Raw genomic sequence first — 27,416 nt, 5'->3', positions numbered from 1 at the left:
AGGAGTTTACTTTCACTGATTGGCAGAAGCAGCAATACTTCCTGTCATGGCTTGAACTCTCGAGTATGGGCTTTCCAGTCATACCAGCCTCTCTGACTGTTCTGTGCCTTCTGCAGATGCTCCTGGGCCAGCGCCGTCATCTCCTCAAGCTTCTCCCTCATCTTTACCACATAGGCTACCACATTCTCTCCAGTGGCCCTGGGTTCCTCCCACTGCTCTCTCAAGAGATCCAATGGTCCCCTCACATGTCGTGCATAAAGCAACTCGAAGGGAGAAAATCCTGTACATGCCTGGGGAACCTCTCTGTAAGCAAAGAGAAGATACGGAAGCTACTGGTCCCTGTCAGGACCGTTCCGTGAAACAAATTTATGGAGTATTGACTTCAAGGTCTTGTTGAATCAATCCACGAAGCCATCTGTTTGAGGATGATAGGGGGGGGGGGTCTTAATGCCATGTATGCCTAACAGTTTGCAGACACCTTGCAGTCAACTACATAGGAAGTTCGCTCCCTGATGTCTCAGAATCTCCTGAGGGAGGCCTACTCTTGCAAACAGATGTATAAGAGTATTTGCTATCTACCTGGCCTTGATGATACGTAAAGGGAAAACTTCAGGGTATCGTGTAGCATAATCACATACCACCAAAATATACCTCTTGCCTGTGCTGCTCCTTTCTAGGGGCCCACTATGTCCACTCCTATCCTCTCAAATGGAGTTTCAATTATAGGAAGAGGATGCAAATGTGCAGCAGGAACTGATCTGTCTGATGTTAATTGGCACTCCTGACATGTTTTACAAAACTCAGTCACATCAGAATATACGTTTGGCCATATGAAACGTGCACCAATACGAGCTAGTGTTTTATGTTTATCCAAATGTCCCGCCCAAGGTATGGAATGGCCAAGTTTCATTACAGTTAACCTTATGGCAGCTGGAACAACTAGCAGCTCAAGTTCACCTCTACGTTGATACATGATTCCTTTTTTCAAGACATAAGCCTCTTCAGTTAGCCCTTTGCCCTTCGGCTTTACCCCATCAATCTCGGACACCTTATTAAACCACGGTTGCAAAGTTGGCAGTGCAGTTCTGCACTGCAGAAATGTTTGATGGTATGACGAGATCTACTGGAGTCTCTGGCTTCGGTAGGGGCTCTTCCTGGTCTACTAATGTTGACCTCAGGAGCTTTTGTCTGTGTCTCTGCGCTTTAGGTTTGGTTGGTTTACTGAAGTTAACTTCCTCTTGTCATTATCATACACTTAAGTTTTAGGAAGCAGGTCTATAATCACTGGAAGGTCCTGGCCTAAAAATACAGGATAAGGTAACTGAGCTGCTACTGCCATTAGAAATGTTTGCCCATCTACTGTTAAGTAAACCTCAGCAGTAGAGTAACTTCTTTCATCCCCATGTACACAGCTCACCTGTACTCTAGCCTCCTTCCAGTCTTCTCTAGGAACCAAACTTTCCCTTACAAGTGTCTGAGTACTGCCTGTATCAACCTATGCATTTTCTTGCTGACCATTTATCAGCACTGCAATAGTTGGCCCTATAACCTGTTCAGCTAAAACTTTTGTATCTGGTCTGGTGACCGTACACAAAAGGGTTGAAGGAATTTTTCTGATGTTGACAGTAGGGTTTAGTATGGCCTAATTCTCCACAACAGAAGCATTTCTTCTTCTTTACTGGCTCCTTTTATAGGCCTGTCACTTTGAGGTGTACTAGTAAGTATTTTAGGTGGAGAGCATCTACTCTGAAAGTATGTTCTGCTATTAGCATGACCAAGGCCCCCCCATCATCCCCTACAGACTTATGGCTGAAGTGCTGGTCTCGGCTGACGCTGCAGGGTCCTTTACTCCTTCTGGCAGAGATGAAGACTTCAGCCAATTGCGCTGCCTCCTCTGCGCTCTTGGGGTTTCGCTCCTTGATCCACACCTCCATCTCTGCATTCACCATCCGCAGAAATTGCTCCAGGATAATCATTTCAGATATTTCCTTTACTGACTTCTGCTCAGGCCTGACCCATTTTGAGAATAACTCCTTTAGGGAAACATACAATTCATGTGGTGTCTCCCCAGGATAAACCTCTAGTGCACAAAAACTCTAGCGGTATATGTCCTGTGTTATTTCATACTTGGCAAGAATAGCAGCTTTGACTTCCTCGTAGTCCTCAGCATGCTCACTGTCCATGGCTACATATGCACTTCAGGCTTTCCCGGTAAGCAGCGGAACTAGCCGAATTGCCAGGTCCTCTTTGTGCCAGCGGCAGACCTTGGTGCTGTAGGCTCTTCCATTGCTGCTCCTGTCAAATGGCTTCTCGCTCCGCCCGTTCATCCCTTGCAGCTTGGCTCTCCATGAACCCCTGGAGCATCTGGGCCAGCTCTTTCAGTGATGTCTCTGATGCATTGGCTGTTGCTTTTCCCAGCTTTACTTCACTGGGACTGGAATCTTTGCCTGAGCTGTCCGCCATACCTCAACTTCTCAGGATCATACCACAACACCTTTAAGTGGCAAAATCTCATGGGAAACAGCTCCTGATAGTCTTTGAGAAATGCCTGAAAATGTTATGCACCCCTAGAAAAACTGTAGTACTTCTGACACCACTTGTGATGGTCCGATGGAAAAGACACGTGGGTACATTTCAGGTTGGGGTGCAAAAGTTGGTGTTTATTGAATCCCAGAAAAAGAAGAAATAAAAAAAAAATTAAAAAAAAAATGCAATTTATCCAGTGCCACAAAAAAGAAAATATTTACAAATATATACAACTTGGTATGAATAGTCCATTATTCAATCACAATTTAAGAGGTTTTGGGGATTCAACCACATGACATTAACTCCTCCACCAGACTAGCTCATTCTGCTCCCTCTAGGGCTTTTATAGAGCTAAACAGGAAGTGGTGTGATGTCATTTTTTGTGTGGGAAAGGTTCATTATAAAAACTCAGCAGACAAAGGGTACTGTTTTCCTCCCTGGTTGAAAACATGGCTACCTTCCTCTGGAGTCTATTCACAGGTAAGTACTTGTTGCCTTCCCCAAGCGTTCAAAAATAAGAGGTTTTAAAATGTTTAGTTATATTGCTAAATCAATCAAAATTAACAAATAATAAAACGTTCATATTCACCATTAAGTTTTGTTTTTTTCTGCAGGTTTGCTTTTGTTCCCCAGCATAAACACTCAATTAATAAGGGCAATTTAAAAACAGCATGCATATTTTATATATCTAAAAATACACATACACACACACACACACATATACATATACACACACATATACATACACACACACACACATATACATATACACACACATATACATACACACACACACACATATACATATACACACACACACACACACACACACACACACACACACACACACACACACACACACACACACACACACATATATATATATATATATATATATATATATATATATATATATATATATATATATATATACACACACACATATATACACACACACACACACATACATATATACACATACATACATACATACATACACACACACTTTCTTGGATCACAAAAATAATGAGTGAACACTTATCTGGAACACTTAAGATGAGTTCAGGATGCTTACTGAATGCAATAATAAAACTATAAGTGAAATAAGTGAGCTCATTTGCATAACACAGTTGTCGGCAAAGGCCAATTCTGCAATAATGATTAACAAACAATATACTGTGTAGCTCTAGCATGCATAATAGAGCAGAGATAGAGAATGAGACAAGCGCAAGAGGAAAAAAAAAAATAATCCTATTGCTTCATTTTACAGAGCAACAAACATCCACCAAACTTAATGAAGCCCAGTAACAGACCTTCCTGTTCTCTGAAACAGAGCCTTGGCAAAAATCACCATGTCATTCTCTATGTCAAAGCTACCAACCTCTTTTCATCACATCATTCAATGTTTGAAACCAAAGTACCACAATGTTGAAACTAACTGAGCTTTTTCTTCCTTAATATAAGCTTCCAGAAGCACTTTGACCACTATAATGGTCAAAAAGGCACAACCACTTAACAGCAATTCAGACAAAATTAAGATTTAGAAATCCAAATCATCAACATAAAGCAGTACAAAACATTATGCATATAATATCCATATTATCATAGCTGTATGTAATGTATCTTTACATATACATATATATGTGATTATATATACATACACACACACACACACACACACACACACACACACACACACACACACACAACAAAAGTACATTTGTATTAAACAATTTTATTTAATTCAATTTAACGGCAATTTTGCTTTTGAAGTAACAAAAACACTTTCAAAAATACTTTTAAACAGCGTTCAAAGCCACTGTAAAATCCACAATATATGCACATCTATGACCGCCTTACAACAAATGAACTGTATATTACTATGCCAAGACCCTCGCGCCATTAATGGTATGTTCTTTGATTTTCATACAGCTCGCATGTATACTGATAAAGTAAGAACATGTATTTTTTGTTTAAACTGAGAACTAGAACTAGGCTGGTCAGCTAGCTAACAGGCTAAAAGACAGTCAACAACCTCAATCACTAATATCACAGGCTTGAATTAAAGTAGTTACAATATGAATAACTAAAATAGCCGTATAAAAGTCAAAAAAAAAAAAAAAAAAAAAAAAAAAAAAAAAAGTGTTCGTCAGAAGTCACGTCAAACCCAGGCCAAATCCCAAACAGCTCTGTATTCCCAAAATGGTTTACTAGCTATGAGAGTTTTGAAATTCTAGCCTCTACAACCAAGCAATACATCATTTATTGAATATGGATGAGTCCCAAATGACTATTTCTTAGCTATGTTTGTGCCGTTGTGGTGCAGGATCCAGTATTAAAATCCTATGTAGTACTATGTAGGGACCAGGGAGGCATTTGAGATTCAGCCCCAGTGCGAGAAGAGGGGTGCCGCTGGACTTGTGCTAAATAAGACCAAGACGCTGGTAATTTGGTGACAAAAAAGTACGTAAAGTAAATGTTTTTCATTAAACAGTGCTGTGCTCTGATATGTTCATCGTTATACAACAAAAGTTATACAAAAAAAAAAAAAAAACTCATGAAAAGACCACAGGATACAGTAATGGATGACTGAACATTCTTCTCCTCATCCAACAGTCCATGGCTGCTTAGCAACATCACACTCTACAGGAACTATACTTTTTGGCGGACTACTTATCATGATTATTATTAATAATAGCATTTTTTTAAATTTTGTATTTTATCATCTTTTATGTATGCCACTTATTTACAAAAGCAATTGAGTCTGTGCATTACTGCGACTTTATCACAGGGAAGGGAGTTTTACGCACCCCACTTCATGTTGTGCCTGTGCATCACCCTTCCTGTGATAAAATCGCAGTAACACACAGCCTCTCGTGACTACTTTAGTACAATATTGTGTGCAGCTGGTTTACATTCAGTTTATTTCACTGCTCACTATACATCTTAATGACTTTAAAAAAAAGTGTTTGTGCAAATGTTCTAACGTTCTAGGAATGTGTAAAAGCTAAAATCTGGTGCTATTCCTCTTTAGAGCAAAGCAAAACTGTGAACTACAAAGCAGCAGTGAGAAGCCCTCAGTGAGAGAGTGAGTGTGTGGCTGAGTAAGAGACAGACAGTTGTGCTTGCTTCTCTGTGTTGATCAAAGACGTGACCACATTCCTACCGACAGGATAATTAGCCAGTTCTGACCCTCATCTCCAATTTTATCAGTCTGTCTCTCTGTGGGGCATCTCTCTCTCTCTCTCTCTCAGTAAATGTTGCCACATCAGATCAGTCACGTGTGCGCACGTGTGTGTGTGTGTGGTAATCACACACTTAAAAGGCAAACCTAGGCCATGACATCTCATGTTGCACTTTCTCTCACCCAGCTGTTCAAGTATGAAAAAGACAGCAATATATTTGTTTGTCTGACTATGTTGTACAGGTTAATGAGTCTTTCTACTCTTCTTACTTTAAGAAGCTTTAGAGAACATCAGCAAAATTGACATAAGTCTTAACGCAAGGCTTAACGTAGAGTTTTGGTCAAAATATGTTCATGTCAATATTATTCACCTCAGACTGCTACAACGTGTTCCATGTCACTACTAGGGCTGTCCATTTTTTTACACCATTAAGTGTCTTTTCTTAATTTTCTCTTCAAAGCATTTGTAGGAGTTCCAGGCTAAAGCGTACTGCATGTTATGACACACTCCGCAACTGCAGCCCTCTCATATCAATACAGCTTTTAAATTGCTTTCAGCACCCATTGCAGACTTCACAGTGCTCATGGGAGATCTTTGGATAAATCAATGAGCAGCAAACTAACAATCAACAGCAAAGTATGAAGCTATAGTTCTCCTTGAGAGCCCCCAGAGTGAGAAGAATCCACAAGCTGTATGAGCAAGAGAGAGTGAGAGGCTACAGTCACGAAGCAGCTGGAAGCACTGGCTATATTCATATAATATATACACTCACTGGCTGGAACAAGTCACTGTTGCTCTCACTGGATATCAGCAATGAAAACTGGCTACACTGTAGAAATCACATGATTTTCATGTTTACGTAACAGCCCTCTGTGACGATGTTAACTGAAGTAAGTAATAAATACATTCTAATGTAGCTTTGTCAACTAGCAATGTCATATAGCTATAACAAAAAACACTGATTTATAATGGAAAAGTCAAATTTGATCAAACAGGACAAAAATGGTCAGTCACACAACATAAAACTCTACATACTGTTCCTTAGTTTTGCTATGCTTCCAATGACTATGCTGCTATAGCTAAATGACACTAGGCCAGTTAGAAACAAAAAGGAAGTTATATTTAGTTAGCATGATTATATATAAAAAAAAAAAAAAACAAAAAAACAAAATGAATGTTTTCTCCATAGTGTGATCTTTGTGATCAAAACAATCTAAATCAATAATTTAAATGCGATCTCTCATATCGCTAATGTCCCTTAGTATAAAGCTGATATAGAGCTGAACTCTCTGTTCAGCTTTATATCACCTAAAACTTTTTTTTACTTCCCTTTTACTCTCTCTCGCTCACATCGCTCTTACCTGTCTCAGATCAAAGTCCACTAAACATCTGGTGAAGCAGGAGTTCCCATTGCCAAGTCAGGTGCTCCTCTTTCAGTCTATCACACCGTCTCTCTCTCCATTGGCTGAGGTGTGTCTGTCTCTGTATATGTCTCAGAAGAGTGCGCCGCTTTGTCTGTCCACTCAGGAAACTGAAAGCAGAGCAGAGAGACAAAAAGAAGAATTGTTATTAGACTCACACGGAGGTAAACACCAAGATGTGTATAGAGACTAGTGCTGATAAAATCTAATCTCATCCATTTATACAGATTTTATGTAAAGGTGGGCAATATTGTAATAATAATAATAATAATAATAATAATAATAATAATAATAATAATAATAATAAGATACTTCAAACCATTTTCATGATGCACGATATAGCACAGAATATTTTTTTTTCCTGATATCTGAAACAAACAGTTATACTTGTACCATTTGTATTACTATCTATGTGTAAACAGTTATTAGTTTTTTATTTCAGATTGTGTTTATTTTTTTTTAATTTTTCCTCTCTCTTATATTGTCATTGTTTTGTGTTAATTACTACATATCCTCCCTTAAAAAATGCCTGTTGCTCTTTACATTGCGTATAAATTTCATAATGAATGGACCAAAAGAAACAGTAAAAAATGACTTGTTAAAAAAGTCCTTTGGTTCTTTTGACTCACATTGAAAGTATGTTTTTTCCTTCTCCTGTAACGTTACCTTTTTGGAGATACAAAGTTTTATTCACTTTCTTTGTCAATTTGAAATAGTAAATACAATAGCTGTATGTGTTGTAGACATTACAACCCAAAGCTCACCACTACTGCAAAGATATCAGAACTAGAACATTTCCCTACAAAGACCATCAAACATCAACAACTGAATGCAGAAATTTTGAAAAAAAAATCCTTTAACAGCTTTAAGTTAAATGACATAAACCTTGTAATGTTAGAGATAAAGTTTCCCAAAACCTTTGCAGTTTATTTGGAACAAAGTTCCAATGTCGGCCAGTATTACTGGACAACCAATATATGAGAAAAACCCTTGGTACTTGGGATATCAATGAAACACATAGGGGACAGCAAGACCAAGCTTGAGAAATTCTGAAATAATATCAAGCCTGCCCTGTAATGAAAGATTAAGATTTTTTTTATTGCAAAAAGAAGCTTATTTTCCCCAGTAAATCTGGCTTAAGTGCAAACTGAAATGAACCACACAGGGTAAGCATACATTAATGACATTCAGTGCTGAATCATCGATGGTTCAGCAATGACTCATTAATATACACAAAATCTGGACACAGCTCGAGAACAGAGATATCTATTTGAAGCGACATGACTGATCTCATACTCCAAGAGCAGATTTACTCCTGAGAGCGAATTCTAAAAAGATTAAAGAAATTAGTACTGTTATTTGGGATCATATTTTCAGTGCCTTTTTCTTAGACCTTCCCAGCTGAATAGTGACATAATGTTGTAAGCGCATGTAATAGTTTTGATAAGGCAGCATTTGAACTAATCACATTACTGCTTCTAAAAACACAGCACTTATGATCCTCAGTAATTAGTGTTTCTTTCTGAATATACTACACAGAAAGGGCACTGTTAGAAATAATTGAACTTATAGGATCAGTTTGTATGTTGCTTCATGAAGCACTGTAAGAGACAGATACAATGTCTGTAGATAGGACACACTTATCAGGCCTACAGGGAGAGCTTCTCTGTGTGAGAGTCTTCCAGATATGCAAGGAAACTAGCAACAAGCAACAGGAAAATGTAAATAACCTTGCTTCTCTTAACTAGGGTAACTATGGCTCAACTAGAGCATGATATGGACAAAACATATAGAACTTAGCACTGTGATTATTACTTTTTTTTATTTTTATTTTTAATTCCCAGGCCTACTGTGATAATTACAGATACCTGAGCCTCAAGTATTAGGCAATGCTAAGTACTGATAGCGATATCCATGTATCTACACACATGCGGTGCTGAGAATGATCCACCACCCGAATAGTACCTGCTCTGTGGGGGTCCTGACCTTTGAAGAACAGGATGAAAGAAAAAGTGTACAGAGAAAGACTTTAATCTGTAATTGTAGAACAACAAAGTGCACCTATATTGTAAGTGGAGCTAATAAAATTGACAAGGATTGCAGAAACAAGGAGGTGTTCATTCTCTGGGCTTGTCAAAACCCGTGGTAAAAGTGATTTCACAGCTGAATTTCTCTAGTCTTGTCTTATACCCCTCATACACTCGTGCTTACATTCATGACTGTCAGAAACTGCTGGAATTTGAAATATTACAATCATTCATACCATCAGCAGCAGCTGGCAAGCAATGGATTCTCAGCTTGACATGAGGACCAGACTCAAAGATTGCGTCATGATCAGATGCAACTAACCTCAGAGGCGCAACACAGACAGATTAACTGAATACAACGCAGCTAGCAGGCTTCTAGGCTAAAGGATATCTTTAACCCAAGAGACTAACTGTTCCTTCCAAATAATTCTTAATAAATGTTCAGTCCCTTGATTAACATTGCTGAATTAACATAAACTCAGACGGTCACCTACAACTCAGTCGTTCAGATAAATAACAGGTAAACACTCATTTTAACATGACCGATTTCCAACCTCTCTTTATCTCTTGTTACTGTGTCTTTAAGACTGACATATGTAAATGATCTCTGTTCTGATTGGCTGTATAGTGCCTCCTTCAATAAGCAGTCCACACTGTTTCACTCCCATAGTGCAGCATGAAAGGGCAGGGCTGAATATGTTGAACAGGTTACATGAAGTGGGGAGAGAACAATATGCTTTGAAATTTTAACAACATCTGCATAATAAACCAAAATCATTAATTAACTCAAACTCCAATTCAGTTTACCATGATATTGGCCCTTTAACAAAACAGCACAATGCTCTCTCCATTAATAAAATCCCACTTACTACTTCATTTTCCTCGAATAAATACCAATAACAGATGGTTCAGGCTAAAATCTGAAACTTCATCTTTGTTAGTGTCTGCACACAGTCTTCTAAGCTCTCCCAAAGTGATTATCTCAAAACAAACACTGGAAACAAAAATCACTTTGGGAGCATTAAAAACAGTGCACACTTCAACGAAGAAAAGTTCAAGTTTTGGTTTTCTATTTATTCCTAAGAGCACATTTTTGACTAAAATCGCTCTGAGCCTTTAGATGTGCAAAGAGCAAACTTTCCGAAACTTTTAGTATTTCCTACTGATACTCATTAGGAGTTGGTCAACTAGCAACAACTGCAGACAGAGAAAGAAGTCCAGACAGAAAGGAAGACATACTAGAAAAGGAAAGATTAAAAAGATGACAGGAGGAACCACTGAGGAGAAATTAAGAAAGCAACAGAGAAGCATGGGACAGGACATGAAGAGAACAAAAGAGTGCGAGAACAAGATGGAGAGAAAGCGATGAATGTCTAGGGGGTCACAGGAAAAGTTCAGATGTGTTTAAACAGCACCGACAGTCAATTCCAGTGTTAGAGATGTGAGATTTAAACATACTGGTCTACAAAATGACTCAAAGCATGTACAAGTGCAGCAAGAACAACAGACAAACGGCATATCATTTAATAGTTTGTGGAAAATGTACGCACATCTGTACCACTGACAATATGCAGTGACACATTATGGAGACACAGAACCTGACTATAAAAACACAGACACACACACACACACACACACACACATACACATATATATATACACACACACACACACACACACACACACACACACACACACACACACATATATATATATATATATATATATATATATATATATAAAAAAAATATCTCCTACTAAAGGTGTGCTCAGTTATAACTGTGACAGTTATAACTGTGACAGATAACTGTTTTTTATTAAACACTCAATGCATTATGACATCAATGTTTTTAAAAACACACTGACTACACAAATGTGACTGAAAGAACCATTTATCCAGAGGTTGAAAGCAGTCAATACACACAAATCACTAGTGGGTTTGTGTCTTTTTGGATTTTTACATTAAACATTAAAAACTTAGTTTGAAAAAAATTTGAAAATAAAATGAGTGCATATTTTGCTGAATATTATAGCAAACTATAACAACTCAGAACTGACACAGATGACACATCAACGGTTCTTTACAATGAGACTGACTTCAGAAAGACAAAGTCCGACAGAACATGAAAAGAAAGCAAGCAAAAAAGAAAGACAAAAAAGCAAGCACAAAAGAAAGTCAAAGGAAAAACCAGAGTGATGGACTGAAAGAAAGAGAAAGAGAGAGAACATCAAAAGAAAGAAGCATGAAAGAAAAAAACAAGCAAAGTAAGAAAGAAAGTAAGAAACCACTAGAAAGATAAAAGACGGCCTAGAAACAGATAAAGGACAGAAAAAGCAACAAAGAAAGAAAAAGAAAGACAGTAAGACAGACGGAACTTTAAAAGAATGCATGAAAGAAAGAGAAAAAAAGCATGGCAAAAGAAAAGACAAATGAAGGAAAGAAGAAAAGAAGGAAGCCAAAAGAAAAGATGACAGACAAAAAGAAGGTAAGGAAGGAAGGATGGAAGGAGAGAAGAAAGGAAAAGAGAAAAAAAAAACAAGAAAGATGGAGAGCCCAAAGAAAATAGGGACAGACACTAAAAAAGGACAGAGAAACAGAAGGACAGAAGCAAGAAGGCAAGAAAAAAAGAAAGCAGGAACGAAAAAGAAAGAGAAAAAGAGAGAAAGAGAAAAAAAGAAAGAAGGAAAGTTTGAGCAGTGTGAGAGGGAAAGTGCTGTCATTAAGATCAGGGCTGAATGAGTCATGCAGCCTTTTAACTAGGAGCCACATTCAGGTCCTGCTGGATGATTCCGCTTAGCTGTGAGGAACCACAATCTAAATTATGGATTTAGTCTGGAAGGCTACTTTAAAAAGGAAGAGAAACGGGAATGAAAAGAGGAATGGAGTATAAAGGAAAAGAGAGGGAGAAGGAGACGGCAAGAGGACAGGAACATGAGCCGCTGAGACAGTGACATTAACACTGATCATTGATTCTCCTCACTAGAGGAGGGTGAGACATTAGAGAACTATAAAGGGCTCTGACGAGCGCGTCTGCGCGAGCGCGTGGGGCTGTTATACGCCGTTCAGTCACTCTGGAGAACAGAGCCTTTTAACCGCCTTCACTATTGAACAAATGACATCTCATTAGCTGCCTCACTATGGCTTTGATCAGACTGATAGATGGTTAAGTGATCAGACACGCTGATGGCCAGAGTCATGTGACCTCAGCCCCTGAGGACAGACGCACTTTGAAGGAAAAGAACACCGCCATGAAGCCGCATGGTGGCCCTGTCAAGAAAGTGAGCTAAAACCAGGTGATGAAAGAAAGATTTAGTTCTCCAAGACTTCTGTCAGGCTGCACAAGGACATTCAGAATCAGCATGAAGAGCACGAGACCACCACTGCAGCGTTTAGCCTTCCCTTGCCCTACACATCATCCAGAGATTCAGTTTTAAAGGGCCCGTATCCCACATCCTTCCTGTGTGTTACCGTGTTTTCCATCATTATGAAAAAAGTACTACGCTGTCTTTTTTGCAAGATGCAGCAAGGTCCAGACTAACACTGTTCTGAGGCCATAAAAGGAACATTTAATGTCTGTAATATACAGTCATAAAATCATATACGTGTCAGCTGTTCACACCCTCCCTAGGTCTAGTCACGCTTAATCTTTAATCTTAATTTTTCATTTCACTTTAAAAGGACACCAGCATAATGCTAATTTCTATTTGCCCATCAATGAGAACTCCTACAGAAGAGTAGCATTAAGCTAATAACTGTGCCCCCGTTTTTAGCTCAATGCTAATTTTCATCAGCCCATCAATGGGAATTCCTATGCAACGTTACCATTAAGCATTGGAACCATTAAAACATTAATGTTTTTAACCTTATTGCTAATTTCTATTATCCCATCTATGGAACTTTCCATGCAAGAGTTGCATTTAGCGAACAACTGTGTCCACGTTTTTATCTTAATGTTAATTTCCATTAGCCCATCAATAAGAATTCCTATGCAAGATTAGCATTAAGCTAACAGCTGGGTCTAACATTGACAAAGCCTGTAACAGGCACTGAAGGAACATTTTTACTTTGTTGGACTTTACAGTCTCTGTTATCTGATTGTATACAGTCCTATTGACAGACGACTCTTAAGTGCTTGTTGTGTACAGTGAATAACCAATTAGCATTAAGCTAATAAGTATTTCATCCTTTCAGTCCCAAAATGTGTTCCAGGGCACACAACATGATTGTGCTCCATTCTTATTTTAGGCAGGCATAAATTATAAATCAAATGCGAATCATTATTTATAGTTTTTGTGTACTAGCTAAGTCTGATGCCCAGTATGATCCACACTGATTCAGAAGACATCAGAAACATTCCAGGATTAAAAATAATAATAATAAAATTTTATTTGATAAGTGCCTTTCAAGACACCCAAGGACACTGTACAATGAAAATCAAAGAAAAAAGAATTTAAATTAAAAAGAAATTAAAATAGCATAGAAATATATAAAAGCAATACACATAATTTAAAAAAAAATAATAATAATAATCACAGGTTCACCCAAAAGCCATCTGGAAAAGGTGGGTTTTAAGACTAGCTTTGAACATAGCCAGGGTCTAACAAGCACGCAACTCAGAGGGGAGACTGTTCCACAGCTTGGGGCCAGCAGCACTGAATGCCCCGTCACCAACCGTGCGCAGCTTAGAGGGAGGAACTTTGAGCAAATGCGAATCAGAGGAGCGAAGGGTGCGAGCTGGAGAGTATAACTGAAGCAGACTACCAAGGTAGGAGGGGGAAAGGCTATTCAAAGATTTCAAAACCAAAACAAGCCACTTGTATTGAACACGATGCTGTACTGGGAGGCAATGAAGTTGTTTCAGAGTTGGACTGATGAGCTCGCAGGATCTAGCGTGGGTTAAAACCCTAGCAGCTGAATATTGCACATACTGCAGTCTATTCAGAACCTGAGCAGGAAGTCCATGTAGCACAGCACTGCAGTAGTCAATTCTAGATATTACAAAAGCACGGATAACAGTCTCAGCAGCAGAAAAAAAGAGAAAAGGGCAGATCCTAGCCATGCTCTTCAGATGGAAAAAGGCTGCGTTATAATTGTTCTTGATATGAGGTTCAAAAGACAAGAGGGGAGTCAAAGATCACTCCCAAGTTTCTGATCTGGGTCGAAGGAATAGAGACAACAGTGTTGCTTATCTTTTTAACTGTAGCTGGAGAGGCAATTAATATGGCCTCCGACTTATTACTATTCAGACTCCGGAAGTTCTCAGTCATCCATGTCCTAACATCAGCTAAACAATTAACGCCGAGGGTGGTAAACTGTTAGACGACGGTTTAGTGTGTGTGTGTGTGTGTGTGTGTGTGTGTGTGTGTGTGTGTGTGTGTGTGTGTGTGTGTGTGTGTATATATATATATATATATAACTATAGCAAGAGCGAGAGAGAGAGAGACACACACACACACACATCTTTCAGCTGCTCCCTTTAGGGGTCGCCACAGCGGATGATCTACCTCCATCTTGCCCTATCCACTGCCTCCTCTACTTTCACACCAACCATCTTTATGTCCACCTCCACTACATCCATAAACCTTCTCTGAGGTCTACCTCTTCTCCTTCTACCCGGCAGCTCCATCTCCATATACACAGACACACACAGACACACACAGACACACACAGATCTGCACATTGTCCACAAAACAATGAAATTGTAATCCATGTCGCCTGATGATGTCACCAAGGGGGAGCATGGACAGTATAAAGAGCAAAGGGCAAAGAACTGACCCCTGAGGGACACCACATGACAGGGAGCACAAGTCAGATCTGTTACCTCCAATAGAGACAAACTGCTGCCTGTCTGCTAGATATGACAAACTGGATTAAGACATTAGAATATTTACTTATAGAGTTACTGCAAGAAATCACAACACAATGTAAAACAGAGTGTTTGAGATGCATACCACCATAATTCCTATATACACAAAAGGTAATTATAGACCACAGACATGTTTTCATGCATTGCATACATGTGTGTATGTGTGCTAAGCATGTGTTCATGTCTTGCCATATGAAATCTGTTGTTTTTGAATAATATGGCAGTTAAAAAAAATTCAAGAGAGAAATATAACAAAGCAATTTCATTTTCCTTTTGGGACATTATACTGACATACATTTGTGGGCTGGTTCTGAAAAAAGTTAGCCCAGACAAGACTGACTAGATTCATCAGAGTAATGATAAAAGGAAGATGTGTGAAGTATTTTCCAATTCATGTTTGCTTGATCACAAAGGTCAAAGCAAAATAAACATACATGATTTTGCTGTTGACAGATCAAGTTCTTTACATATAAAAGTAATGATTGCACTGATTAATGTATGCTATAAAACATGTTATTACCAAGCTGTTAATTAATGATGGCATTGGCTGCAACTCTAGGTGTAAAACAGTAACGAATGCCCAAGCATTCAAAGATTATCCTGTTTATAAATAATGAAAGAGCACTGACTGAGGCAGAGCTGTGCAGCGCCAGTTACACATATATGTAAATGGTGGGGGGGGGGGGTGGATAGATGGATAGATAGATAGAGAGAGAAACAAAGTGTCAAACTCATTTCTCTCTCTCATGCAAACACACACTTTTCTTGTGCTGAGCAGCCTTGAGACACACGCACATACACCCCCCCAGCCCTCCACATGGCTGCTGCGTGTGGACCACAAGAGATCAAAGATTTTGCAGATGGCTTAACGAGCTGTTAAAAACATGACAGCGGGAAGCCGACAGACAGAGAGAGACAGAGAGAGAGAGACAGACAGAGAGAGGAAGGAGAGTGAGGACAGACAGCAGGAGGAGAGAGACAGAAGACATATACAGAGACAGAGAGTAAGAGTGTGAGAGAGAGAGAGAGAGAGAGAAAAAAAAAGTGAGAGAGAGAGAGAGAGAGAGAGAGAGAGAGAGAGAGAGAGAGAGAGAGAGAGAGAGAGAGAGAGAGAGAGAGAGAGAGAGAGAGAGAGAGGCAGGAGAGTAAGGAAAGACAGCAGGAGTGAGAAAAGAAATATAGAGACAGAGTATGTGAGAGAGAATGTGAGTGAGAGAGAGAGTGAGCATGTGAGTGAAAGTAAGAGAGAGAGGGGGAGAAAGAGAGAGGCAGGAGAGTGAGGAAAGGAAGGAAGAATGAGAAGAACAGAGTGAGAGGGGAGGAGTGGGAGCAGTAGGCAGAAAAAGAGGGAGACAGGGAGAGAGTGAACAAGGGGAGTGAGAGTGAGTGACGGAGTGAAAGTTTGAAAGCAAGAGAGGAGGGAGGGAATGTTGAGAGGAGTAAGGAGGTTGTTTGAATGATGAAGAGAAAAGAGCACTCAGTAAGACAGAAGTGTAGAAAACGAGTGAAGAGAAATCCCCCAGAGGAGAACACACACGTTAAGGCACTGTTTGCTTCTCTTTTTTTTTTTTTTTTTTTTTTAAATACATGATTAAGTCTATTAGCGACAACATTAGTTATATTTAAATTATTTGCCACATCGTTATCAGAAGAAACTGGACTGTCCAGTTTAATGACCACACTCACTCGCTCATACAGTGACAGAGCAGCAGGTCTTTCTTACACAAACACATACAGAAACACTGAGGCACAAATGCATCCAACTAGCTGTGTCCATCAAGCTCTGCTTCAGGTAAGAGAAAATGATCAGGTCAATGCTGAGGTCAATTTTAATCTCCCCTTTTCTTTTCATGGAGCTCAGTTGTGTAACTGTGACAGGCCTAAATGTAAGAGAAGAAATGTGGTACGATGTAAACAGGGGACACAAGAACACATCAAACTGAGGACATGGCCTGAACACCTTCCTCGTACAGCTTAACGTGCAGGGGCTCCAACAACCGTTTACAGTTATCCTCTCACCTCAGAAACTGAGAACCTAACGGCACTTGAGCAGGATGATTAAAAATGAAGTTTGTCACGTTGACAGTACAAAGACATGATTGTAGAGACAGCATGACACACCTCCTTTACCAAAGCCTTTACTGAAACCTTGAATGGACGGATACAGATAACAATCCAATATTTTTTGATTTTTTTTTAAGTTTTGTGTAATACCAAGACAACAAATGAAAAAAATGAACAAATAAACAAACGGCGAGACAGACAAACTAAAACAGATTAACAAGCAAATAAATAAACAGAAGACGGGCAGACAGACAAAAGATGCTAGCTTGATAGCTCAATCATAATTTCTATATTAGCTTTTGCACAGCAAGCTTTCGCTTGCTAATTCTCTGTGACTAAAAATGAAAGAAAGAAACTGCAGGGGAGCCTAGATTTGTTAAAGCTGTGTGGGCTGTGTTTAAAGACAACTGTAAAACTAGGTGCCTTTCTTTAACTGAAGCACTTAATTTAAAAGTGGCCCAAATCTGAATTTTTCTTAATACATTGCACAGGAAAAAAAAAAAAAAAAAAAAAAAAAAGACAGACACAGCAAATATGACTATTCAGATTTGAGGCACTTTCATATGCAGTGCTCAAAACCAACACGTATAAGACACGTATTCTGTCTGAAACACCAGATCAGAATTCACATGAGAACTGATCATTTACAGCAACATCATCAAAATACCTGTTACTATGGTTGTGCTTCATGTCTCATTTTAGAAGAAGAAGACGATGACAAGCAGGGCAGTGCACACAAATAAGCAAATGGTTTTCCAACGAAAGAAATCAAAATACAGTTATGCAAAATCTTGCTGGCTTTCTTGTTTCCAACAAGTAAAAAAAGAAACTGAGTTTCCTTTCACTGTTTAATCAGCTTTCACAATTAAAACCAGCACAGAACTCCACTTTTGCTTTTTGTAAACAGCTCATTCAGACAGTGTGAAGAGCAGAAAGAGTAGAAATCTCACTGACATGAGCCTCTGGATCAGAGTCAGATCAATGGTTGCCAAACCAGGCCTCTGGCCCCCCAAGACAGTCCACATTTTTTCTTCATTCCTAGGTGTTGCAAATTGGGTTGGAGCAAAAATGTGGAGCATTTGAGGGGCCTTGAAGATTGGGCTGGGAACCACCAAGTTAAACTGAACACCCCACGTGCTACACTGTCAGTCTGCCACAGTATGTCCAGTGTTCAATCCTCAAGCCAGAAAGGGGAATATTTTGGTCTTTCTGGCCAAAAAAAAAAAAAAAAGACTACAAGATTGGAATTCAATTCACAGAAAATAGTCACAATTTAAATCACTGTCACAGTATTGATTGGAAAAATGGCAATTAGATATTTTCCACAAATTGCCCAGCCCTACTCACAGGAGCATTGCTGCACTTATAAAACCCAGCAATCTGTCTGAACCTAATCTTAGCTTCAATCATTGTAATCTCTCATACCTAATCTAAAATGTAACCTTAACTCTAACTCAAAAGCTTTTCTGGAAAATGAAAAGGACAAAAAACACAACTGGATGTCCATGATCTTCGACCCCTGTCCTCTGGGCCAAAGGAAAAAAGATCCATCCAACAGCACCTGCACAAAGTTTAAAAGCCAGTGTCTGTCATGGTATAGGCAGGGGTTTATTGTGTAACCAGCACATGTGAAAGCAGTACTAATGCAGAACACAATTTGCCATCTTTTTCAGGAGATGTCCATATTTATTTCCATTGATGTCATTACCAAGCCACATTCTGCACGTGTTACAGCAGCATGGCTGTGCGATGAAAAAATGCAAGAGCCTGCAGTCCAAAGCTGTCCCCATTGAAAACATGTGTCTTATTACGATAGAAATACAACCACAATGGGCATGTTCAGTTTCACAACTGAAGAATTGTATAACAGTATGGCAAAAAATTCCACTTTCAAAACTGGATCAGTTCGTGTCTTCAGTCCATCCACTCAAACTTTGCATGACCATATATACCTATATAAAACCACAAGGTTCATGAAGCAAAACATAAAACTGTATTTTCATATCATTTTCAATTTAATACACATAAACAATTAGGCTACCTAATCACTTCTTTTTTAATTTTATTAGCATTTTACAAATCTTTACTCAAATTTACTAAAACAGCTGGTCCTCATATAAAGAAATGTAAGTTCTAGTTTGGCCCATTTGCCAACCATTGGAGGGCTGGTGAGTGGTGGCACTGTATGATGGACAGGTGGCTCCAGACTGTATTACAAGAGACTAGAAAAGAGTTTATGCAAATTTTCTGGTCCCTGAATCATTACTTTGGAGAAATGCTGTCTGTGTAATGGATCACAGCTCAAGCGACACTCCAACACGACCATGTTACGTGGGGCATGGCTCGTTCTTTAAATGCTATGCCAGACTCAGAAACTGGTGTTACTCAGCTCTGTGGGCACTTGTTGTCAATGAATCGTTCCAAGAGTGACCTCTCAGAGTTAAAAAAGGCAAACCACCCCCATACCAATGACGAAAAGGGACCTTATCTGTTGACAGCTTCTTCAGCTGTCGCTCTCGCTGATCAGATCATCGAATTTACAGCCAGTTTCCACTTCTGTTCCACACTCACCCACTCAGCCGGAGCACAGACGACACATGTGCTGACCGTCGCCCAGCAGGCTCAGTGACCCATGACCCTCAACACTTTGTCCACAATATGGTAAAAATATTCCATTTAGATTATACTGCAATGGCAACATGCCTTGCAATATATGTAACAAAGTTAATGACTGATCTGAATCATTCTGATGACAATTATTAACCACTAGGGGATCACATGAAAACTTCTGATTCAACAAAACACTCACTGACACACTCATGCAAAACATGACATTATGCAAGATAATCATAACAAAAATATGGCAGGTCTTTTGCAATTTGTAGGGATGCAACTTTGTCCCTTATAATACTGCCTTTCATATCTGAACCTGGTGTATCAGCCAAGTACTAACCCAATGTCAGTGCCTCTGTTAAATCATTTGTGTATCGGCACTTGACAAAAGTCTGACAAAATAATCACTTGACAAAATAATTCTCATGACATGACCCCACACACATTTTGATAACATTGTGTACACGTAACATTGGTAGGCTCAAGAGGTCTACACTGAAAGAGGTCTACACTCTCTCTGTGCTCTCACCAGCCTCAGACTCAACAACAAAAACATAGTTTTTGGAAGCTCCCTCAGCAAATTTTATTTAATATTGCTTGAAAATGTACAGAAAAGTATTCAATATCTTAAGGCAAACTTCAATTTGATAATTATAATTTCCCCAAACCTTATTGATGTATTCATTATTATTGCAGCTTTAAAATGAGTTTTAGATATAGTCTGTAGCACATCTGTTATGTGTTATAATCATATTGTGATCCTTGTATCATGACATGCACCACAACGTTGCTGTCAACACCCAGACCTAGTCATTAGGGTCTATTAATGCAGTAACTCAGTCAATCTCCAAGCCCAGGCCTACTCAGAAATGTGAAATAAAAATGATTAACAAAAAGCCTTTTCAAAATGAGTTTCCTCTTCATTTATTCATCTTAATAGCTGTCATCCAGGCCCAAGAGCAATATGAAGAGAACAGACAACGTACTCTCATTATCTACCAGCACAGTGCAGCGACTCTATTACACATACATAACTACAGTTTCTTCAGACACTCTCCAACATGCCATCCAAATACCTCAGACTCATCACATTCTCACACACAGAATCAATTTCAGAAGAATTCTCAGACCACATGCTGGCAACTGCCCCGCTTCATGAATATTCATCAAACTCATTACCATACAAGTGGGGAAACAAGTGATATTTTAGAGCAAGAGACACAGAGAGAGCGCGAGAGAGAGCATGAGAGAGAGCGAGAGAGAGAGAGAGTGAGAGCAAGAGCGAGAGAGCAAGAGAGAGCGAGAGGTTTCTGAGACCAAAAAAAGTCAGTAGTCATATTTTTAAAAATTCTACAAAAAAACCTATAAAAACAAAATACTTATTTCACATACTGTACTGCACCCAATCCTATTAAACAGGACTAAATAAGCTCTCTGTAATGAAACATGCACTTGCTCAGTGTTTATACACAGAAATGCATACTGTGACACACCTGGACACAATTTCTCAATAATAATAAATACCGTCACACTGCGCATTGACTGACATGATCCATGATATGCTTAGAAAAGTTTGCTGTTCATGACCATTAAAAATGATCACAATAACAAAATATCATAATGTTCACAAATGAAATCAATAAAATGCAGAGATTTTAGCACAGTAGCACAGCATTTCCTAAACACTTACCTCTTCTTAGACTACGATAAATACATCAATACAATATTGGTTTGAAATATCAGTCAATGTTAAACATGTGTCCAATTAAGAGACTATTTTAAAGCAAATCTGTGCCGTTTCTGATGTGAGCCAATATCATCGAGCATTCTTACAATAAATAAGCCTTCATAACAATCAATATAATACGGATACTCAATGCTGATGTTGCCAGTCAAATCTAAACATCTGTTCGATGCAGATAAACTTTCTAAAGCAATTATCTGCTATTTCACATCCCAACAATAAACATGTAGGCTACATCTGTACATCTGAAATCAAATCTGCATCTATCATAGCATTTAAATGTCTGTACAAAACTGCCATTCATACAATTACAATTCAAAATCCTGCACAAAAATAATTCAAATGCAAAACCAGCTTTAAGGAGTCTGCATATGAGGAGCATTCAGATTCATTATTTGCCTTTTGTCTGAGCTAAACAGCTTATTAGTGATGGTGTTTTGGTGATCCAAGCTCAGTTTCACTAATTACCTGCAGAAAACCACATCCCAGCACTTAATCTTTCAGCAGTGTCAGTAACCAGAGGTTAAACAGGGGATGCACAGCTCCTTCACAGCTGTAACAGGTTTCACCTTGTTTCATCAATAGGTTCACCTCACTCAGCTAACACTACGTGCACCACAGCAGTGTGTGAAAACAGCGCATGTTCAACACAGCTAAACGCTCAGCAAAACACAATTTACTCCAGCATCTGCAGCAATGCAGCAGACGTCTTCTTCCATTCGGTTCCTGGGCTGAACATAATCCAGCTTTTTTCTAAAAGTTTTCAGGACGTGTGGGGAGATTATTCTCTCTCTTCAATGTTTCCTGCTCCTGCTGCCAGGTTGGCAGTAAAAAATGCAGCTGGAAGAGGAAATGCAGCGCTAGAGTGATACCAGGCCTTCATTATACTGGAGTAGTCAGACTACAAGCTGGAAAGAAGCAGACATACAAATTATTGCATACTAATGTTTATTTAAACTATGTTTAGTGTTTCTAAGGTTTGTGAACAAGTATAAACTAAAATGCATATTTTAAAAAAGCTATGAAAAACAATGAGTATGCAGATATGATCAATGATAGCAAAAACAAACTGCTGTTCACTGAAGTTTATATCACAGAGGTCTAGAAAAGGGCATTTTAACTGTTTTGCTATTTGAATCATCTTTCATTTTCAGATTCACATTGTATTCAAAAAAATTTGAAATCAAATTATAATGTTTTTTCATTTAAGAAAGAATATCCCAAAGGGAAGACTTTAATGCCTATTTCATGTAAACCATATAAAATTAGAAATGTAGTATAACAGGGTAAACATAGTATTTTACTTTAGATTTGTATGAGAAAGTTTACCACCTAGCACAAGATGTGATCTGTACTTGACTGCTTGGTTGCCTTATTGATCTGTCAGTGTGTAAATGATGGTGTAAATGAACATTCTATATAATAGAGCCTGACCATCAGGAGGTATATAATATCAGCTGATATTATTGACCCACAATTGTATTAGAATTGCCAATTATAGGGCAAAAGTTCAGACAGCTTTACCACTGTGGAGCCTAAAATGACTCACTTCTTACTTAATTATATTACAGCAATACAGACTGAACTGGTAAATTTGAACACCAAACACTGTCATGATTAAAATAACAGAAATATGGGTCACTCCTAGAGATGCACAAATCAGAATCAGCACATTTCTGCTTAAAACACAAAACCAGCAAAAGGGCAATTTATTGTTTTTGCTTTGGCAAATTTGTGTATGCGGTTCACAAATTTGGGCAGGGAAGTGCACTCACTCTGTATTTAAATGCTACTGTTACAGCTATACCAAAATGCTATGGCATAATATGAATGTCATTATACTAAATAGCCAGTTGCCTCTTATTTGTTATTGAAATCGGCAACAGACTTAAAATTGGAAAAACTTCAAATGCTAGTTAAGGCCTGTTAAAGAGCAAATGGTGTTATTTATACTGAGATTATGGCTAATAGAAGATTCTGTATGTTAGCTGTGTATTAAAAAAAGGGGCTAAAAAAAAAAAAAAAAATCAGCAACAAAAATGTATGATTGGTGAATTCCTAGTCACTCCATCCTAAATGCTACAATATTTATCATTTTATTCTATGGGTTTTGGATGGTAATGGAAAAAATTGCATAAAATATTAAACTAAAACATTAAATAACGATATTCAATACACTTGTTTCCAGACACTGCTTGCAATTCTATACTGAACATGGTCAAAACCTAATACATCACTAAATAATACACAACAGCAGAGTTTTGTATGATATTTCTTTAAAAAAAAATAGTAAACAATAAACAGTCCTGTGCCCACAGTCTGTTACATGTGTATTTAGACTCCACATTTTCCTAAGCAAGGCAGACGAACTGCAAACAGAACACACAACAAACATTTTACCGTAAATAAAGATTAAACATCAATGAGCACTGAGCTCAAAAGTGTTGCACAATCCAACACATATTGCTCTCTCTCTCCTTCTTTCCCCAAAACCAAAAAGCCAATTTCACAACCATATGAACTATTGATTTCACTCAGCCAATGCTCTATACCTCTATACCTCTATCTCTCTCTCTCTCTCTCTCTCTCTCTCTCCTGCTCCACTCATACGATTACTTTTTACTTTGCTCACCTGACTTTGGAAAGTAGCCGTGCATCGGCTTCTTTTAACCTGAACTTTTTACCACAGATCAGTGTCTAATGGCTGAGAAGCTCCTGGACCTGATCAAACAAACTCATCCACAAAAGCCCTCAACTCTGCACCACTCAGCCTGCTCAGTGTACCAAAACCACACACACACACACACACACACACACACACACACACGCACTTGCACCAAAAGGTTAAAGCTAAAACTGAAATGCCAACCATTCTGCATATCTGCCAAAATCTGTCTTACTGCTGCACATGCAAAATGGTTAAAGCTACTAAAATGCCACTTATTCATATCTCCTGAAAATATCTTGCCCTTTCTTTTCCACAGTCACTCTTCTCTATTCCTCTCTCTCACTTTGGCTAGAGTCAAATGAAATACCATCCGGTCATATCTGGAACAATCTTCAGCGATTTACATTTACATGAATACTAATGAAGATATCATGCTAGACAGGCCGAAGGAAGAGAGACCACTGCGCCTGTGTGTTTTGTTCTGGGTGCACAAACACAGAAAGAAAAGAGGAAATGTTTACACCTTCACTCCACTGAAGAGTGAAAAGCTGTAGGAAAAATACCTAATAACAATTTTTCTGACTATTATTGCAACTTGTTTAAATTACTATTATTTTTTGTAAATTAAGGTTCTAGTCTGTTTTTTTTGGCCAAGAAGACCAACTAATCTGCAGGTATCTGTTTTCTTGGGGTAAGTTCTGTTGTCTTACAAGTTAGCACAATGTTCTTGATAATGTAGACACTAAATTTTAAAAATGGCATCTATTGCTATTTGAAAATTGCACTCTCTTAAATTGCGATTTCAATACAAAAACTGTTAATCTTTCAGCTTTGCTGTATAATAGGGTTAGCGGTATCCACTTGTTTCTCTCTGTCAAACCATCTTCAAATATTACTGTGTTATCCAGTATAACTGGGGGTTTAGTATAAAAATTATGTAAAGCATTTATATCACTTTTGTGCCACCTCATCTTGCACTATTCCAAAATGGAAAATAAACATTTTTGTTCGCCTACATGATCAACACATTACTGATAAAGTATTCAATTTATCAAAGCCATCACTCATTGCTGGAGCTGTTAACAATGGGACAGGAGCTGACAAAGAAAGAGAAGCTGGTTAGCACTGTAGCATGATAACAACGCTCTGTTTGCCCCAGAATATGTTTAATTCTGGCCATATAAAACAAAGTTAGACAGGGAAATATAACTTGGACAAGGGATCCACAATGATCCTGGTATCATATCAGTATCTGCAGATAATTGCTTAAAAAATTCTCTCCCTCTGTCTCTCCCTCTGTCTCTCCCTCTGTCTCTCCCTCTGTCTCTCCCTCTGTCTCTCCCTCTGTCTCTCCCTCTGTCTCTCCCTCTGTCTCTCCCTCTCCTCATTTTAAAAGCCAAGCTGAGAGGGAACGAGAGCTTGCTGCTTCACCTCCCTGCCCCCCACACCACAGCTCGTCCGACTGGATCAAAAGTGGTCTCAACTGTTCCTCAATCACTCACACTGTTCCTCTTCCCGCTGTCCTCGCTGGGCTCTCGGAGTTCAGGCCCCCCTTCCGGCTGGCTCTCACAGCCGTCATCGGGACCCGGGGAACAGGCACATGCCATAACGTATTAAATGTTAGTTAATATGCTAGCCAACAAGCTAGCAACCCACATCTGGTATATGTTGTTTAATAAAATCAAATAAAAAAAATCAAGTAAAAAAAAAAATTGTTTTTAATTGTTAACCAAGTTGAAATCACACAGCTATGTACACAACAAAGTCAAGAAAAAACACCACTTGCAAAATTTAAACTTGGCCCGAGAAAAAACATGTATAGTATAGAGGCATCCCTATTAACCAGTAATGCTGATTTACATGAATATTTATGGTCCTGAAAAGTTAAGGATGACTGTTTTGGCTCTTTTTCTGTGGCTATCAAAATATCGTTAATTTTCTAGTTTACATTCTCATTCCTCAAACTACCAATAATACAGCAATACATATACCAAATAAGTGGAGACACATCAGGAACATAGTACATAGTAAAGCCGATGAATCGATAAATTGTCATCCTACGCATACACCCCTGTTAAACTGTTCTCTAAACAAAGTCATCCAAAATGTTTAAAAAACACACAATCGCGCACACAAGCGTACAGACAAGCGCACAGACAAGCGCACACACAAGCGCACACACAAGCGCACAGACAAGCGCACAGACAAGCGCACAGACAAGCGCACACACAAGCGCACACACAAGCGCACGCACAAGCGCACACACAAGCGCACACACAAGCGCACACACAAGCGCACAGACAAGCGCACAGACAATGTGAGAGAGCAATAATATATTTCATCCTGTATATGAAAGCACAGACAGTCATTTGCGACCCCAATCCATATTTCAATTTCCATCCCCTCATGTAAACTAATTCAATCTGGGCTGTATTTCCTCACCAGCAATCGCCTGTGAGAAATGAGCCTATTCTCACCCCCAAGTTTTAAGCACCCTTCTTCCCCTCTTACATACACACAGAGCATCTCCCTTACATCTACTCATAAGCTTCAACAGAATATGTGATATTTAAACTGGGTATATTAACTGTTGTTTGATTAATTACCAATACAGAGTTTCAGAGAATATAGTTAATCACTTTATCGGTTCTGCTGTAACATTATAATGGTGGATATTATACGTTGCATTCCTGCTAGTTCCCCCACCAAAGTTAACAAAGTTTAAAACTATGCCTCAAATATTTCCATATAGCACATTCCTGGTTATCAAGAAAACAATATGCATCATTACTGTGACCTCACAATTCTCAGTATGCTCTTCTGAACATAAAATGGACATTGTGGTACATAAAGAACACTGACCAACTGAATATTTCATTATAAAATGCACTGCACTTCAGTCGCCGAGACATTTCAGCCAAAAATGAAGACCATTTACAGAGCATTTACAACTGAAAAGTTCGGTCAGGAAAAAAAAGATTCAATAGGGCTACAACTGGTGTCCAAATCTAAAGGTTTGACAAATCATTTAAATGACAATGAAAATAAGAAACGGTGATACGCAGCATACAGCAAAATGGAAGCATGCCAGTTTCTCCACACAGGTTTTGTAATGTCTAGCTAATATATCACAAACAACAGAGCCAAAAAGCAAAGTATAAATAAATAAAAAAATAGTGGAATTTACGCCCTCAAATAATTAGCCATTCTCTGTTGTCAAAGACGCTGAATTTTGTGGCACTGTAGCCTATATACTGTAATTACAATACGATTATTTTACGTAAACTATTACTTTTTTATT

General features: G+C 38.6%; 1 protein-coding gene across 4 annotated transcripts in view; it reads right to left on the bottom strand.

Annotated features, from left to right (window-relative positions):
- LOC108412142 (speckle type BTB/POZ protein) overlaps positions 1-27,416 on the bottom strand; it is a 112,932-nt gene that overhangs the window by 76,841 nt on the left and 8,675 nt on the right. For all 4 annotated transcript variants that reach the window (XM_037544827.1, XM_037544824.1, XM_037544826.1 and 1 more), the window contains exon 2: positions 7,073-7,242. The gene's annotated coding sequence lies outside the window, so the exon portion shown is untranslated. The remainder of the gene's footprint in view (positions 1-7,072; positions 7,243-27,416) is intronic.

This window comes from Pygocentrus nattereri, chromosome 14, assembly GCF_015220715.1.
Source record: "Pygocentrus nattereri isolate fPygNat1 chromosome 14, fPygNat1.pri, whole genome shotgun sequence".
Classification (NCBI taxonomy): domain Eukaryota; kingdom Metazoa; phylum Chordata; class Actinopteri; order Characiformes; family Serrasalmidae; genus Pygocentrus; species Pygocentrus nattereri.
This window is presented reverse-complemented; position numbering and strand designations above follow the sequence as displayed.